Source organism: Pinus tabuliformis, chromosome J (assembly GCF_031772625.1).
Source record: "Pinus tabuliformis cultivar Carrire ecotype Pingquan chromosome J, CPIR1, whole genome shotgun sequence".
NCBI classification, from domain to species: domain Eukaryota; kingdom Viridiplantae; phylum Streptophyta; class Pinopsida; order Pinales; family Pinaceae; genus Pinus; species Pinus tabuliformis.
Genome location: NC_142295.1, coordinates 486,803,835 through 486,814,720, shown reverse-complemented (window position 1 = coordinate 486,814,720; position 10,886 = coordinate 486,803,835). Strand labels below are relative to the sequence as shown.

General features: G+C 38.4%; 1 long non-coding RNA gene across 1 annotated transcript; it reads left to right on the top strand.

The window, feature by feature from the left end:
- The first annotated feature begins 657 nt into the window (after nucleotides 1-657).
- On the top strand, nucleotides 658-9,003 carry LOC149227914 (uncharacterized). Its single transcript, XR_016247172.1, has 3 exons — nucleotides 658-814; nucleotides 1,058-1,170; nucleotides 8,587-9,003. It is a non-coding gene; the product is annotated as an uncharacterized LOC149227914 (long non-coding RNA).
- Nucleotides 9,004-10,886: the final 1,883 nt, after the last annotated feature.

Below are 10,886 nucleotides of genomic sequence, written 5' to 3'. Positions count from 1 at the left end.
TTTAATTTGGAAAAAGCCACCCAGAATACTTTGTAAGGCACTTGCTAGCAAATTACTGGCTTTCTGTTTTGTGTCTTGTGCATTGTTCCTATTTGGTAAGGTTTTTTTATCTAGGTAGTTGATTAATCCGTTTGGACTTGTGACCATGATTAATCCCAATTAACTCGATTAATCAATTAATTTAACTAATCAAAGATTTTTTTCATATATGCTTGACACACTATGGAAGAGTTTTAGGTTCCTGCTTTGAGGAGTTACTGACCAAAACATATCTTACATGGTCCTTTCAGAAAACTACCATCCAAACATACTTCCTGTTGCTCTTGTGAAATCCCAGCTGCTTTTCATTCCATGCCTACTTTTGATACCACAGAATCTGGAGTCAGATTGCATAGGATTGTATTTTTTGAATGAAAAAATATAATAGATAATCTAAACTTTTATGTAGGATTCAGAGGAAATGTGAAAGGATTTCCATGCATGAATTTATATTTTATGATCCTGCAGCTGTTTTAATTTGGAAAATCAGCATACTTTGTAAGGCACTTGCTAGCCATTGAATGGCTTTCTGTTTAGTGTCTTGTGCACCTGGTCTTATTTGGTAATGTTTTTTATCTGGGGAGTGAGAATGTTTACTTTGCAATATTTGCAGATTGCTGTTGATCGTGCAGCACCTTTGGATGAGGCACGGAGTGGACTAAAGCCATCAAATGCTTTATTTGGAGGTGCTGGTGGTCCACTAAGAGGATCTAGTTCCAGCATCTCTCAAAGTGCTTATGAAAACATGCCTGCTAACCTTGCTTTTAACAGCGGTGTAAGTTGATTTTCATGTTTATAGATTTATCTGGAAATATTTCCTAAATCCTACTTCATTTATTATGCTTAAGCATCAATATGAAATGTTGTGAAGTTTGGTATTTTGTCGTCTGCTGCTTGTTTTTGCTATTTTGATCTATGTTTCACCTACGATGACACATAAAGTTGCGTTTTGTTTTTGTTTCTTAAATTGTAAAGTTTTGATATATCCATTTATTTTAACACTTATTTTACTTGCCAGTGGACTCCATATTTTGGGGTGGGACACATGGCTGCTTCCGGAGGAGGTACAAGTGGTCATCAGACTTCTAGGATGGAAACTCGTTACAGGCCTTACTAGAATAGAATTGCTAGGTAAAGTGACTTTGAATTGCCATAATTTTCTTGGGACCTTTGGAAGATGCTTTTGATGTTGTCAGATCATTGACATATGTCATCCTTAAACAATATTTTTGTGAAGCTTTGGTTTATTAACAAATAAAAGATTTGGTTCTTGATGTGCTTTGATTGGTGTAATAACTGTTAGATGGGAAGTTTGGGCATATATAATTTACATGTTTTTCCTATATTTTGAGTTTTGCTATTCAGTATGACAAGGAAGACAATAATCTGGACTCATCATTCTAATAGTAGCAAGTTTGCTAACCATTGCCACTAATCAATGGTGAAGTTCCATTAGATAGTATCATAGTTTATTCATGTTAGTTTGATCAGCATTCCAATTTTGATTGTTCTGCAGTATATTATTTGCTCACATTAACTCAATGATGACTCACTTTAGCGTTTTTTGTGCTTTAAAGTGTCAGACCAGGAGGTAACTCCTCAAATGTAATCGTATTATTCATGCAGGTTGTTTATTATTATATACAAGAGGGAGTGACTCTTCAGTTCATCTCTCGTGACTCTCCATTTCCTCTATTATTTATTTACACTAATTACAGTTGTTCACCCAATGCCTATGATTAGGTGTCAACATTCCCCCCCCCCCCCCCCCCAATCTGAAGGGATGTTGGTGAGTCCAAGCATCATTCTGAATCTTTCAAGCTTTTCTCTTCCAAGCGCTTTGGTGAAAATGTTTGCAATCTGCTCATTAGTGGAACAATGGCGAAGATGGATTGTTTTGGCCTCAACATGATGTCGAATTAAATGATATTTTGTATTGATGTGCTTCGTTCGATCATGGAACTTTGGGTTCTTGGCCAACTTTATTGCCGAGGTATTTTCAATCATGAGTGGAGTCGATTGTACTTGTTTTACCTGCAAATCTTCCTGAATTTTCTTGAGCCACACAATTTCTTTTGTTGCCTCAGTCGCTGCCACATATTCTACCTCTGTTGTGGAATCTGCTAGAACTGATTGTTTGCGTGATCTCCAGGAGACAGCTTCTGATCCAATACTCGTAGCATAACTCGAAGTAGATACCCGAATTTCTTTGTCTCCATCGAAGTCTGAATCAGAGTATCCAATCAAGCTGAAGTCGCCCACCTGTGTATACTTGATTCCGGATCAGCAGACCAATGTCCCTCACAAGGCTTTTGCATAAACCTGGAGAGGATTCCAACAACAAATGAAATGTCTGGTCTGGTAGTAGTTAGGTAGTTGAGACTTCCTACAAGTTGTCTATACTTTGTTGTATCCTCAAATTCTTTTCCTTCAATGGATGTGAGCTTTAAGTTTTGTTCCATTGGAGTAGTCAAAGGATTGTATTCAGTCATGCCAAATCTGTTCAACAAATCTCCAATGTACTTTTGAGAAAGGAATATGGACTTCGGATTTTGAGTTACTTCAATACCAAGATAATAATGAACATAGCCGAAATTAGTCATGTCAAAACCTTTCCTCAATTCCTTCTTTATGGATGCAATGTAGCTCTCATTGTTCCCTATCATCAAAAGATCATCTACATATACCACAAGATATACAACTGTTTTGCCAACCTTCTTGATAAACAAAGTTGCATCATCAAGATCATAATGTTTGAAATTGAGTTTCAGAAGATGCTCAGTTAGTTTTTCATACCAGGCTTGCGATGCTTGTTTGAGGCCGTACAAGGATTTCACAAGTTTGCATACTTTATGTTCATATCCTTTTACAACAAATCCTTCAGGCTGGGACATAAAAACATTCTCTTTTAGATCTCCATTCAAGAAAGCAGTTTTTACATCCATTTGATGGACTTTCCAACCATTCTGAGCTGCTAGGGCAAAGAGTGTCCGGATGGTAGCCCATTTTGTTGTGGAGGCAAAAGTGTCCTCATAATCGACCCCTTCCTTCTATGCAAAACCTTTTGCCACAAGCCTGGCTTTGTGCTTGTCAAGTGAACCATCAGCTTTATACTTGTTCTTGTAGACCCACTTGCAGCCAATTGGTTTGGTTCCCAATGGAGGATCAACTAGCTTCCAAGTGCCATTCTTTATCAAGGCATCATACTCTTTTTGCATTGCTTCTTTCCATTCATTATGAGAAGCAACTTCTTTGAAGGAAGTTGGTTCAAAATCTGTAGACAAATTCAATTCACAATCATAAGAAACATCCATATCAATAGGTGAATCAGAGTCATCTACATCACCTCCATTTTGCCGGGTTGAATTTCTAGTTCCTGTCTTTCCAACCTCATCAGGATGAACACTTTGGGGGACCTTTCTGAGATGGTGCAGGCTGCTCCGTTGATTGAGTTGGGATTGAATCAAGATTGAGTCTCCCAATTTTGTCAATCACATCACTCAAAGTATCATCTGTTGTTGGAGTTTCATGCGGGGGAGAGAGTGCTTTAGAAGAAGATTCCACAGGTTGATCTAGTATAGGAATCCCCCCTTCAAGATGTGGAATCTGATTATCAAATTCTTGAAATGATTTTTCATTTGCGAATCTATCCAAGTGATCAAGTTGCCGCTCAACAACATTGTCATTTTTGGATGATTCAAGAAAGATTGCATCTCTAGATACAAAAAACTTTTTATTGACTTCATCATACAGACGATATGCTTTGGAGGTGTTTGAATACCCCAGGAAGATACACTTACGACTTCTTGCACCAAGTTTGTTTCTATGTACCTTTGGTATCAAGGCATAACATGTGGAACCAAAGACTCTGAGATGCTTTACCGAAGGAATGTGCTCATACCACATTTCATAAGGAGTCTTGTTTCTAATAGCATTAGATGGACATCTATTCTTTACATATACAGCACATAGAACTACATCAGCCCAAAACATCAATTTTACATTTTTGAAAAACATCATGGAGTGCACCATATTTAAGATTGTCCTATTCATTCTTTCAGCTACTCTGTTCTGTTGGGGATTATAAGGCACAGTTGTTTGATGTTTGATCCCATGTTGGCGAAGATATTTTTCAAATTCATTTGAAGTGTATTCTTTTCCATTATCAGTGCGAATAGAGCCAATATGAGATTGTGCATCATTTTCAATCCATGTATGAAAGTTCTTGAATGTTTGAAAAGCATCAGATTTGTTCTTCAATAAATAAACCCAACACATTCTGGTGTAGTCATCAATAAATGTCATCATATATTTATTTCCATTTGCAGAAGGAACAGGGATTGGACCACATAAATCTGAATGAATGAGTTCAAGTTTTTTATGTGCTCTGGAATGTGAATCATGAAAAGGTTGTTTGCTATGCTTTTGTTAAAATTGGCAACTAGGGCCAAACTCCATGTGGGTCATCTTATTAATGGAAGCTGATATTTTTCTTGGATCCCTCTCATCGAGAGGTGTAGGATTGATCTAAAAATCATCCGATTCTGATAAGTATTCATGGAGATATGAATTTATTTGTGTTATGGGACAATTCGTCAAAGTCGGCCAACAACCAAATAAACCCCACTTGTGCTCAACGTTTTAGTATAAATAGAGGTGGCCTTCAAGTCATTTCAACACACTTGGGATCTCTTCCTCTCTACTTGTCTTTGGGTTTTAGTAGAAGGAGAGATCCTAAGGGATAACATTGCCCTAATCTAGAGGGTAGAAACCGGAACTGCCAAGAAAAGCTAGAACTGTCGGAACTGTCGGGGAAAAGCCGGAACTGCCGAAACTGCCAGGAAAAGCCGGAACTGTCGGGAACTACCAGAATTTCCAAGGAAAAGCCGGAATTGCCGGAATTGCTGGGAACTGCCGGAACTTTCGGGATAAGCCGGAACTGTCGGAACTTCTGGGAAAAGCCAGAACTACCGGAACTACCGGGAATAGCCGGAATTGCCGGAACTGCTGGAACTGCCGGGAACTGCCAAGAAAGCTGATGCAGAGGGCAGAAGTCGGAACTGTCGGGAACTGCCGGAACTGCCGGGAACTGCCGAAACTGTCGGGGAAAAGCCGGAACTGCCGAAACTGCCAGGAAAAGCCGGAACTGTCGGGAACTACCAGAATTTCCAAGGAAAAGCCGGAATTGCCGGAATTGCTGGGAACTGTCGGAACTTTCGGGATAAGCCGGAACTGTCGGAACTTCTGGGAAAAGCCAGAACTACCGGAACTACCGGGAATAGCCGGAATTGCCGGAACTGCTGGAACTGCCGGGAACTGCCAAGAAAGCTGATGCAGAGGGCAGAAGTCGGAACTGTCGGGAACTGCCGGAACTGCCGGGAACTGCCGAAACTGCCGGGAACTGTCGGGAACAGCTGGAACAGTCAGAACTGCCAAGAACTGCTGAGAACAGTCGGAATTGCCGCAACTGCCGAGAACTGTCGGAACAGCAAAAGCATCTGTCTCCAAAGGAGAGCAGCATGCAAGGGACAACTAACTAACATTGGGACAGTTGTATGGTACTTAGCAGCAAATACACCAAGCATGCAATGTTACAGCTAGCATGCAAGGGACAACTAGCATGCAACAACAAGCATGCTAAGGACAACAAGCATGTTAGGGACAACAAGCAAGCAAGATGCAGCCAACACATAGGTCAGTACAACAACATGATCTAGCAATGGCACATAATGCAGTACAGTGATGGGTACAGTCATGATTAATGAAGCGTGATGAGATGCAGCATAGTGTGATGGGTGTAGCATGGTGCAGCGCAGTGAGGTGCAGCATGATGACGAAATGCAACACAACGATAGGTGGAGTCACCTTGGAGAATCAGTTGAAGCAGCATGTCTTCAACTGATCTCATGTATCATCTTCTTACAGATGATCTTTGCTCTTATCTAGACAAGTCAAAGCGTTGACTTCTGTTGTAAACGTACTATCTCTCTCTCTCTCTCTTGAACTATTGCAGAACATATAAGAAGAATTGATCAAGGGTTTCCCCACATTGGGGTTTGTCCCTGGCTAGCGCCACATCTTGTGTCCTCTTGTCTTGGCTTGTCTTCTGTGATTTATATTTATGTTCTATCTGTAGTTTACTTTAATGCTAATGTGATTGCTAATCTAGAAAAGATATTGAGCTAATTGTGAAAATTGAAATAAATTGCTCTAAGCATAGAACATACCTAAAATTAACAGTTTTCCTAGAATGCAAGCATCACATTGCTTAAGTTTCCTAGGAATTGTAGGCAAACCAGTAACACCATTTTTTTTCAACAAGCGGAGGTTGTCATAGTTCAAGTGTCCAAATCTGGCATGCCATAATAAACTTGATGGAAATGTACCTTCTTCATAATGAGATTTGTATGAGAAATTTTGTGCACGACCAGAGGTATCCTGCAGCTTGAGAAGCCTTTCTTCTTCTATCCCCATCATGACAAGTGAGTAGTCTGATGCTTTTCTCACCTCAAGCTTGCCATCAAACATGTGAATGGAGTGTCCTTGCTGGCGGATGTGGACCAAGGACAACAAGTTTCTCCTCAGTTGTGGGAGATATAAAACATGATGCAGAAGAAAGTCTGGAAGACTAGGCAATTTAAGCCTGATTGTACCAAGCCCTGATGGCTTGAGTTTTAATTTGTCTGCAAAGTATACTGCTCCATCAACATTGTCAGTAAATTCTTCAAAAAAATCTCTTCTAAAAGTCATGTGGCAAGTTGCTCCTGAATCAAGCAACCAATCATTTTTCCAAGAAGTAAGTGAAGCATTAAATAAGTCTTCATTTACTCCAATATTACAGTGTGCCACAACATAGTGAGCAGATTCAGGTGCTTTACCTTTCTCTTTGTCATTAGTTTTACCTTTGGGTTGGTTTCTTTCATGCTCAATTCTGTCCCAAGGCAACTTGCATGTGGATGCATCATGTGATCCATCTCTTTTGCAGCGTATGCAGTGCAAATCTGACTTTTCTCCTTGAGAGTGTCTGCCCCCCCGCCTCTAAAATTTCTTCCTCTTCCTCTGGAAGAATCTTGAGCAAGATTCTTCTCTCTATGTGCAAGGCACACAGCCTCTTCAAAAGACTGAGGAGCTGTCTTCTTCCCAAAAGCTTTCTCTCTTTCAGCAAATTTTTTCACAAGGGAGTCAAAGGTAATATCTTTGAGGTTTCCATTTGCTTGCAATGACTCAAGATAATTTGAGTAAGTGGGATAAAGTGCCTTGAGAAAATCTATCAGAGGAATGTCCAATTCAACATTAGTGACTTTGATATCATGCATAATAGATTTTACTTCTGATGCAAGAGCAAGAGGATCATCATTTTGTAATTCAAGGGTGAACAATTTAATCATGAGTTGAACAACTTCAAGTGCAGAGTGTGAGTCATAGAGTTCCTTCAGTTTTTGTAAGGCTTCGAAAACATTTGAAAATGGTGAAATATGGCGACTCACCTCTTCATTTACTGATGCTGCAATCAATGCATAAGCCTTGCTGTTCTTATTTTCCCAAATGGCGAATTCCTTGTCTGAGGTAGGTTGTTCTGGCTCTTTATCTTCGTTTCCAACACACACTCCTTTCCACAGCTCATTAAAAATGAGAGTGTGTTTGATTTTCCGAGACCACTCAGGATAATTTTCCTTCCCATTGAGGACCACTCCCACAATAGATATTAATGAGTGCATTTAAAAAAAAATATATATATATATATATATACTTCTGCTGCCAATAAGCTGTAAGAAATTGCACTTCTGCTTGTAAAAAAAACTACAATTTTAATGTATATAACAGAGGTATGGACATGCTCACAAAACCCAACAGGTGAGTACAGATGTAAGGCTTCCACTTCAGAAGGTCCGATTTAGAGATGGTCCACACAAAAATTGAACCTCAATGTCTAACTATCAACAAAGCACACATTCAGGACCTGTATCTCTGATGAAAACAAGCACATTTTTGACAAAATAAAATGTCTCTTTCAAAATTCACCAGTACAGCCCACTTAAAAACATCCTATACAGGACTCAAATCCCTATGATTAGGTGTCAACAGAAAGTAAGCTGTTTGATGCCTTCTTATATTTTTCTTTTTCATTGAAAGCTAAAGATTACTATGTTGGAGGATATTTTGCAACAAGTGTGTTTGAGAAAAAATGAAGCGAATGCTCATTTGAGCGTGGGAACCAACTTTTTCATGACTGGCATTAGTCTTTTCCAATCCTTGGGTGGATGTATCAATTCATTTGACTTGGTTCACAAACAATCTAATGAACTTCTAAGATTGGTTTTGTATAACATACTAGAAATGTAGCTCATCATGATGTCCTTGAATTTTTCTAAATGCTCTACAAATGAAAGTCTGAAAAACATAGATGATGGCATGGTAGGCCACCCATGAAGGTTCAGCTCCCTGAATAAGCAATTGGACCAGGTCCAAGTCTGGGTGATTTCGACAGAAGAGTACCCACCCCTTGTCACGGTAGTTTAGCTGAATGAAATTGTTTGTGATGAACAGGTTGCTCCTTGAGGACACTTTCACTCCGGCAAGTGGGTCACTTTTGGTGCTTCGCCTCTTTGTGATAGTTGCAATATTTCTCTCAAGTTTGAAAGAAGCACTTAAAAAGACACTGAAAAACCGTAGGTGGATTTTATTTGGAGCTATGTGATGAGTTATTTAAACAATTTTCTTATCCATTTGCAGCAATGGAGTTCAAGTGCTTCTCTTGTGCAAGCCATTGCTTTAAGGTGGAAGTTTTGGTGACTCTATGTAGATAAGTGATTAATTGTGATTTTCACTATGGAGAGACACTGTAATTGTATAATTGACTAGCTCTGGTTACAGCTAGTTTTGTTGATTGGATAAGATGCTTACTTTGTTAAATGTTAAAAACATAACGTTCAAATCCTTCAAGAACATTCTCTTTTGTCTTTACTATTGCAGCATGTCTTGATAAAGAAACCAAACTATGCTTTCAGGTTTGTTCATCCTTAAGAAATAATATAACAAAAACATGAATGGAAACAAAAAGGAACCATTTGGTTTTACAGGATGACAATTACATGAGCGTCATGATGGTGCTTTATAGTGCAGTTACAATGCCATATCTTTCTAGTGTTAGAAATCTGTAATATGTTAATTGTTTTTTCTTAATTAAAGCATCCATTGACTATTATATAAGCAATGCATACAAGGCTTTAATGCAGAAATTGGGCTGCAGACGCAGCCTCCACAAACATAACTAAAGATATTAACTGATTGACTTTGGAAAGATTGTCTCCTCAGGTTGAGCAGATGTTAATACAGTGCAACATGCAAGAATACATAGCTCAAGAATTTTAACAGGCAGTTATTGACAGTGTTACAATAATTAATCTTGAACACATGCCAAACCTTAAATGCCATAATCTAATTATCTTTCAAGAAAAATGGTCTTAGAACAAATGAAAATGCATCCAAAGGAATGGCTCACATGCTTATTGCTTGAAAGTTGTAGCATCCTCTTTCAATCTCATTCTTTGTTACTCTGTTGAATAACACACACATGTGTGTGTGTGTGTGTGTGGATACACCAATTTGACGTGAACAAAAAATAAAAATAAATAAAAGATCATACACACTATATGTGTTGGCGCATAGAAGAACCTTATAACCACATTGTAAGATCACCGTGGACATTGGCTTGTGGGGATTTTCAGGATTTAGCAGAACAAATCATTGCAGGGGTAGTCGTAGTGAGCATAGTTGTGAAATTGTGTTTTTATTTCTTTTATTAAATCACTGTTGGCCCTGTAAACAGTTGGCCAAAAAGGAGAACGTCGTTTGTAATAGCAATGATTGATCAAAGGTGAAAATTAAACTACATACTTAAGAATAAGAATACATGGATAGTTCAGCTGTTTGCAGGTTTGGTATGCTTTAAATTGCAGAAAGTCCCTTGGTCCATAGGCAATAGATTATGTGGCTTTGAAATCATTGTGACTTCTGTTGGTTGAAGGATATGTAAGGCATAATGTACTGCGAGGAAGCACAAAAAAAAGAGGGTTCAAGGTTAATATATGATGCATGATGTATCTCGGAAATGCAAATAGTCGTGTGAGGTTCATGGTTTTCAAAAATTCAATGTAGATTTTCATAGTGGTTTAAAAAGAAATTATGACACAAGTATGGATTTTTTTTCCTGAAATGCTATTATGGCCATAATGTTGTTACTTTAAAGAGTTTGGGTTATTGGTGAATTGTCTTGATTTGGAAAAGAATGCTTATTGTTAAAATCCTATGAAGTTGCACATTTACAAGTACTACTTTGGATATGGTATATTTTAAGGATCTATATGTGATTTTGATTTGGAGAAGGATGGTTATGGTTCAAATTCCATGAAGTTGCACATCCAGTGGTAATAATTTAGGTATGGTGTATTTCAAGAATTCATATATGATTTTGTGGACAATATCATGTACCTCTCATGCTAAGTGAAGGCATTGAAATGTGGTCTACATCACAATGTTCAAATCAATCAAAGAATGGTTATGGTTCAAATCCCATGAAGTTGCACATTTATGGTACTAATTTGGGTATCATATATTTTAAGAATTCATATACAATTTTGTGGACAATCATGTACCTCTCATACTAGGTGAAAGCATTGAAATGTGAAGACTTTGTTCACAAAGTTCAAATCATGTTGATGTATTGTTTTTTGAAGCTAAGGACTATGGTAGCCATTTGATCCTTGCCTCATGGAGGAGGAAGAAGAAGAAATCACAGAGAGCCTTCCAAACCAAAAAAAAGGGGATGCTTTGATCCAGAATGACAA